Source organism: Dermacentor andersoni, chromosome 10 (genome assembly GCF_023375885.2).
Source record: "Dermacentor andersoni chromosome 10, qqDerAnde1_hic_scaffold, whole genome shotgun sequence".
Taxonomy (NCBI): domain Eukaryota; kingdom Metazoa; phylum Arthropoda; class Arachnida; order Ixodida; family Ixodidae; genus Dermacentor; species Dermacentor andersoni.
In genome coordinates, this window is record NC_092823.1 from 57,958,778 (window position 1) to 57,966,525 (window position 7,748).

Sequence of the window (7,748 nt, forward strand, 5' to 3'; positions counted from 1 at the left end):
TGTATGTTAAATCGATAAAAACTGAGGCCGCAAGCAATACTTCGTCGATTAATGTTTTTAGTTGGTCAGTAAGAATAATGAGTGCCAGCTCAGTGCAATATCCATGGCGAAAACCAAACTGGAATGAAGAGAGGATATTAAATTTAGAAAGGTAATTCGTTAGCCGTATTTTAATTAGTTTCTCAATAACTTTCCCAAAGAATGGTAGAATGAAAATAGGTCTGTAGTTATTTAATAATGCGCTATCGCCTTTCTTAAAAACTGGGATGAGTTTGACCCGCTTAGGTTCAGAAGGAAATAAACCAGTCTTGAACGATAAATTTAAAATAAATGAGAGTTTATCTGAAATTAAGTGCACAATTAATTTAATGTTAGCAAGGTGGACCTCGTCAATTCTAGCGCTTGTCTTTTTTAGATTGCTTATAACAGCAGTTATTTCTTCTGGTGTTGTAGGAAATAAAAAGAATGAATGAGGTAGACGGTTCATGTTGATGATCTGTGGAGGAGTAGGTTGATTGCTAGGAGAGAAAGAAACTACTAAAAGCCTCAGCTATTTCAGCAGGGGAATCGAGCTCTAATCCATTCTTTAAAATTATGGATACCTGGTTTATTCGTGCGTGTATATTTAAAAAGGAGTTAACAATCTCCATTTCTTTCTAGTGTTATTAGTCGCCTGTAAAATCCCTTGTTCGAAATACAATTGTTTAGCTGATTTCATTTTACAGTTAAGAGGGACAGAAGCTCTTATATCGGGCACGTAGGTTCATGTCAAACGGTCGCCTTTAAGTTTTCCTATATAAATTAGCCCGTTTGCTCATTTCTGCTAATAACTGCTGTGAGAGCCATGGATTGTGACAAAATGACACATTTTTCTGCCATTTCTCTTTGGAGGTGAACTTTCGGAAGTATGGTGTAATTAGTGAAAAAAAATTTGAAAAAATATTTCTGTGGGTCGTTTAGTGATTTAGTTTCAGACCAATTTGTATTAGCAATAGCAGTTCTGAAGCTGACTTTGTCCAGAACACCTTTAGTATGTGAAGGTGGGCAAGGTCGTACGTTGGAATTAAAGCGTAAGAGTAGGGGATGATGATCAGTGATGTCGATGTGCAAAACTTTTGCCTCTAGTGAATAAAGCAGGTTAGAAAGAACATGATGAATAAGTGTGCCTGTGCCGTCAGAAAGTTTGTGCGTGGGGATGTTAATTAAACAATCATATCCGTAGCTATGGAACAAACTAGCAATATGAGTATATATGAGTGATGTTCCATGGAGTAAATTATTATTTATGTCACCTATTATAACACCTTTGTTTTCTAGGGATATAGTGTGTAAGATATGGTCATCTTGCACACTTCAATCTATAAACCGGGAGCACACAAAATGAAATAAAAACTTTATAGACTCCCGTCTATAGACAATCTACAGACAAATAATGAACAACAGTAAATGGAGACTCCACTGACTTTCGTTTATAGACTGTATATAGAGGGGACACAAACATATAGGAACAAACATCTGATCGACTTGTTTCGATAGACCGTCTATAGAATGTGAGTAGACAGAAAGAAATTAAAACCTCATGGACTTTCGTCTATTGACAGTCTATGGACAAATAATGGATAAAAGTAAGTAGACACTGTACTGACTTTCGTCTATTGACAGTCTATAGAGGGGACATAGAGAAAAAGAAACAAACAACCTATCGACTTTTTTCTATAGACCGTCTTTTGAATGTTAGTAGACAAAAAGAAATAAAAACTTTATGGAATCTGTGTTTACACTATCCATACTGTATTAACAAAATACCAAATCTATAGAAAGACAATGTCGTCTATAAATAGTCTATAGATTTTCTATAGACAGTCTAAACTCATTTTTGTAAGGCAAGGCACCCTTTCTTTACGTTTCCAAGCCAGCGTCGAGGTTCAGTCATTATTTATACAATCTGTTCATATGATTCTTCATATATGTCATATGTCATATGTCATATGACTCTTCCCTGTCAAATATCGTGTCTCGCTAGCAAAAAAAAAGGAAACCCTTAAAACGATGTTTCTGATGTTTATCGTTCCATTCATCTTATTACGGGGTCATCACCGTGTCGTTTTTTCGTAAGCATTCTTTGAAATATTTCCCAGAATGATCGCTGTTTTACAATAATCCTTTCAAATAAAAAAAATATCACAGCAGCTGTGATATATTTTATACCTTATTAATTTTTGGCAGCCCTATATGAATTGATGCAAAAGTAAAAGCCCCAATGCTCTTTCACTCCGTGAAAAAGGATGACCAGCGAAGCTGCATATAGAGGCCCCTTAATGGTAAACTGCACCTCTGTCGCGTGTCGGCCGGCTAATTCACTATCTTCAGGATTGGCCCCCGCATGAGGAGTGATTAACGCCTGCATCACCTCCGCCGCGAGTCCGCCCGGTGTTAACCTATATTTCCGGTCGGCTCACGTATGGGGAGTGTTTAACGCATGCGTCACCTCCGCCCCGGTTCGGCCCACGCAGACACGATATTGGGGAAAGTAGCCCTTAACAGAATTGCTGTAAACATATATCAGCAAGTTTTCGCTAATTCGGCTGTAGAATCAGCATGCCGGTGGATCTCTTTGTTAGTGTCATATTTCTTTGCGCGCACTACCTTTGTCTCTGCGTTTTAGTTTTTGCGCTAGTTCAATAGGCTGTACAGGAAGTATACGTGAGTGCAAGAATAGTCAGCAAATTACCTGTCACTGCCAGATACACATCTCCGTGTATCTGTGTCTTCAGTGGATATTGGCATACTGTTTCGATGCGTTTTATACCCCTTTTAGCTGATATTAAAACAAATTATGCTATCGGTGCCCTGCCGGCTTTACTGTCACTTTTCAGGGAACTAGTTTAACACAGCTGTTCTGTCAAATTTTGTTCGGCCCATGAATCGGCGCGGAAGTGCAGTTAGTCAGGCGCTTTTTGACTGCCCGTAAAAAAAAACGACTAAATTTGAGTTCTAGTTCAGCACTTTGATCGCATTAAAAGAGAGTCATCACTTCGAATAAAACATACCGACTCAGTAGCAACATGGTAGATGACGGCGGGGCTTCACTGTAACGTATCCTTTGACATAACCAAGAAACCCATACATAATATGCGAAGCATTTTGCAAGTAGATGGCTATCTGTATATATTAGCGCTAGGATTTGGGCAAAGTGGGATGAACTGGCGCTTGATATCTGGTAATGCGGACAAGCGTGCCTGTAATGCAATTGTGAGTGCAATGATAACAACGATAGCTTTACAAATACAAAAATAGTATGACGACCACGACAATGTGTAACGTATCGCGGCGCAGTTGGTATACGCTTGCTCCAGCACAGAAACGCCACAGCCAGTCTTGCAGCGACTTGCGTCAAGCCCCGAAGGCAGCGTAATGTCGTGCACCGTGTGAATGCATTATCTACAACAGAGGAAGCACAGAACGCGCTGACACTTTCCCTTTCATAACCAAACAGTTCATAATCAACCGCTGCCTACCGTGAGGGAAGGTGAGTGGTGATTTTCCTTATCTTTTGTCGTGAATGTGCTGCCGCCTTTCGTTCATCTCTCGCTTACATTGTTTTGTAGACTGCAGAAGGTAGCTTTCTTATATATATACTCCACCTCCACAGAGGAAAAGGAAAAAAAAATATTTCACCACAATGAAATACGGCATTTACTATTTCAAAGCCGTAGTAGCTCTCCATATGATATATTCGTCTTCATGGGACTAAAGCTTTTTGGGAAATTCCGATTTCCTACTGTGATAGGGAAGGTAGAAAGACAACTAACTAATTTAAGATTGAAACTTTATGCTATATGTGTAGTGTGTAAAAGGCGCAAGATAGTCAACTTGTGTGGAGTTCAATATTGAAACATGTTTTTCTCAATACATATGATGTGCTTCTTCGCATAGTGCTTTACTTTTCTTTCCGTCTCCTTCCCATATGTTTAAGAAACAACTGCGTCTGAAAACTGGTGAGCAGAGCGTTGCGCTACTACTCTAAGAGACCTGAACTGCCATCCAGTCAACGCAATTGGAAGTATTTTAAAGAGTCACAGCTTGTGTGACTCTTTTCCTGTACAACCCTCTGCAAAAGAGAAAAAGAATAAATGAGAGGTGGAGATCCAGAATACTAAAACAAATCTTAGTTTTAAAATGCTTGCGCAACATTTTTCAACTTTTTATTTATGAAGTGTATGAGGAGATAAATATCAACTGATCCTGAAGACATAAAAGTTGAAAATAACTCTACTGTCCGTATCAAAAGTTTTAAGGCGGACTTGTTTGGATATGTCATATTGTAAGTCTGAGCTTCATGCTTTTTTTGATAGGGAGCACATATCTGCAATCGCAAAATTGAAAACTGTTTTTGGTTAAGTGCTTTTCGTTGCGTTTCGCTTTTTTAATGATTGTATTGAAGCCAAATGCGTGTACCTTCGCTTGTGTTTATGTACGCAGAATATGTATACCGCCACTACATGCAGGCTGGGAAGCTTAGTCAAGCTCACTAGAGCTTTCTTTCCCATGCCCTCCGCACTCTGAAGTGGTAAATGAAATATTGATTGTTCGATCACTTGATTGATTGATTGTTCGATCAATTGATTGATTGATTGATTGATTGCTTGATTGATTGATTGATTGATTGATTGATTGATTGATTGATTGAATGATTGATTGATTGATTGATTGATTGATTGATTACTTGATTGATTGATTGATTGATTGATTGATTGATTGATTGATTGATTGATTGATTGATTGATTGATTGATTGATTGATTGATTGATTGATTGACCAGCTGCAACAATTTGTTATCTGCCTACAGGACTGCAAGGGACAAAAATGCCCGTCACCTTGCCGGTGCCCTGGAGTCTTTCAACGCCTGTTTGGAAAATACACTTGTTATTGACGGTGAAGTAAACTGTAAATTTTAAGCAGTCAAAATAAACGTTCTTGTAAAAATGGTCGCTGTGTTGTACTTGCTGATAGCCTGAGGAAAATGAGTTAACGAACCAAATTTGCCACAGAAAACGTTCAAGAGGTCAGCTGTACCCGGTGGTTGAGGACGATAAAGTTAACGATTGATGACACGATGGAACGAAAGCTGACCGCTGAATCTATTCTATCTGCAACTCTCACATTTTCTTCAAATTATCCTATATTTCTTCTTTTCGATCCTTTTTTGAACTGCCTGGTTCTTGGTGAACCTGCCAAAGGGTATGTGCCACTGACGCCTAGAATATCTATACATGTACAACTCTGAAAGAAGCGCCGCCTCAACATTCCAGCAAGAAAGTCCTTCCTTCATGAAAAATAAATGGTTGAGAAGTGCAGATATTCCTTGGCCTGGTGCTCAGCTACCTATGGCGCCTCTCAATACAATGCCATATTATAAATATTTCGAAATCTGTGGCCGCCCTTTGCCCATCTAGAGAATAGTTCATGGAGCAGCGGTGGATGGCTTACTCTCTGCCTATGGACGTCAGACTCTGGAGTTTTGCAAGACACGTAGCGCCACCTGCCGTTGCGAAGAGGCAGTAATTGAGTAGTGCGAAGCCCGACTCCCTTGCTAAGTTGCCTATGCAGATAGCAACTGCGAAACAACGATGTAACTAGATTTTGGTCCACATTGCGAGTGTTTTGCGCATTTAACACCCAGACAGAGAGCTATGAATTTCTACGCTAGTCGGACGCGCCGCCGAAGTGCCATACAGCGCTTGCTGGCTCACTCTTCAGACTGATGGCGGAAGCGACGGCAACCACGATAGCTCCGCGCGCTACGAAGAAACGCCGCAATCGACGCTACTGTTGTGTTGTAAATCGCCATGAACGTGAAGGGCAGGATAACAACGTTCAGTTTTACCGATTTCCATTGCGATCGTATGAAGGGGAAAGGCGAGAGCGCTGGATACGGGCCGTTCAACCTGTTGGTTAATCGGATTACTTGCATTCCCCACAACACAGCGGCTCGCATGAGAAAGTGCGACAGTTTTGTTATTCTGTAATTGTGTTGCGTGGCCCTGACGGAGGACCGTGGTAACCATGCTAAATCTCGAGCATCTGCAGCCGCCACTTCGTTAGTAACAGAAAAAACAACGTTGCGAACCATCCTGCTTATGTACCATCGATATCTCCACCTTTTAACAGACGTCTGCGTCCGCTTGACTCAACAAGTGGAACGGGGAGATTTGGCAGGTCAGCTTAACCAAACATTTTGGTTCGTTTATGAATTCAAAATCCTGTTCTAGAGCATCGTCGTATCGCGAGCACATTTCTACTTTCGGTATTTTGCATGTCCTGCGCCGATACAACAAGCACGCTTCGCAATGTACTGAGCCTGCTCGACTGCGTTTTTCAAATGTGAGCAATAAAGTTGCTGTATAGGAGCACTGGATGAGTAATTGCGAGGTAACGCATGTGTGTAAAGAAAAAAAATGTCGCGTTTATTTACATTTATTTGTGCGCGCTTGTTGCTCGAAGCGTCTGCGAAAAGTTCAAATTAAGGTACTGAGCGATGCTGTAGCTCCTGCGAGAAAGAAAGATGCAGCGCGTAGGCACTGTAGGAAGCTTACTTTCGTTATGATAGCTGTTTGCTGCCTTGGAAACCGTTTTCTGTCTGCTGCCCGGGAAAAGGCTTATAAAGGATTTGCTCTCTGTAAATAATTGCGAGACAAAACATTACGATAAAATACATAAAAATATAGGAGATACTTAAGTCTGGTGTTCAGGACATATTCAATATGAACCAATTTGAAATGCTTAGATTTTTATGCTGATATGGCTATAGACAAACCTGATGCTCTCCGTATTTGCGAGTTGCAGCACGCCGAAATGACACTTGAGACTTTATTTTATATTGTACACGTACTTCGCCCTGCTGAGCTTCCTTTCCGAAGCGTGGATAGGCGGAAGAAGTTTTCCAGGTCCTTGATTTTTAGGAAACCGTGCCTCAACACAAACGAAAGAGAAGGGTCCATTGTGGTCTATGCACCTTCGCTTGCGGACAGCTCTTCTTGCACTACCCAGTTAGCGCCAAGGCTGCGATGGGGGCGCTGGTGACGGGTTTTTCCGCAGCGCCGCCTGGGCAGAGTCTGAGGTCTATTACCCGTTGTGGGACGCGTCTTCTGGGTACAATAGTCACAAAACAGGGGTAAGCGCGCTCCCTTACCCAGTCGAAACGACACCTAAACGCCTGAAAAATGTTCCTATCACATGGCTTTTTCCGAACAGCTCCCTGAACTCCATGCTGCCTTTCTTTCGTATGGGAAGATTTTGTTAGAATGATCCCTCCAGCATTTTTTGCATGACATTCCCCTTGCGACGATTTCCTGAAAGAGTTGAAAATATTGCGCAGAACAGCTCGTGTCCTTCTTTTAAACAAGCAAAGTCAAGCAGTGTGGACCAAAACACTCATCGCAAAGCGAAATCTATGGGTAAAAGCATACCCATCAGATTAGATAAGCAGGGGCTCTATTCACAAAAACACATGAACAACTATTTTAGGGTAATCTTATAATTCGCCCGCTACATTCCGTAATAATAAGTCTCGAGATTCGCTTGCCTGATATTGACTATTAAAAGCTTGAAGGATTTCTGGAAATATAGTCCCAAGGGCAGAATTCAGAAAGCCAACTAAGAAACAAATTTTAGAGCTATAAAATCTTGCGAAACAGCCGCATTCACCGAATGGTAAAACACCCCGTAACAGGAAATTTATGGTCCAC

At 41.0% G+C, this 7,748-nt stretch overlaps 1 long non-coding RNA gene across 1 annotated transcript in view; it reads left to right on the top strand.

The window, feature by feature from the left end:
* Positions 1-4,967, top strand: part of LOC129388290 (uncharacterized) — a 30,467-nt gene extending 25,500 nt beyond the window's left edge. Inside the window, exon 3 of the long non-coding RNA XR_011890375.1 lies at positions 4,850-4,967. This is a non-coding gene — a long non-coding RNA (uncharacterized lncRNA). The remainder of the gene's footprint in view (positions 1-4,849) is intronic.
* Positions 4,968-7,748: the final 2,781 nt, after the last annotated feature.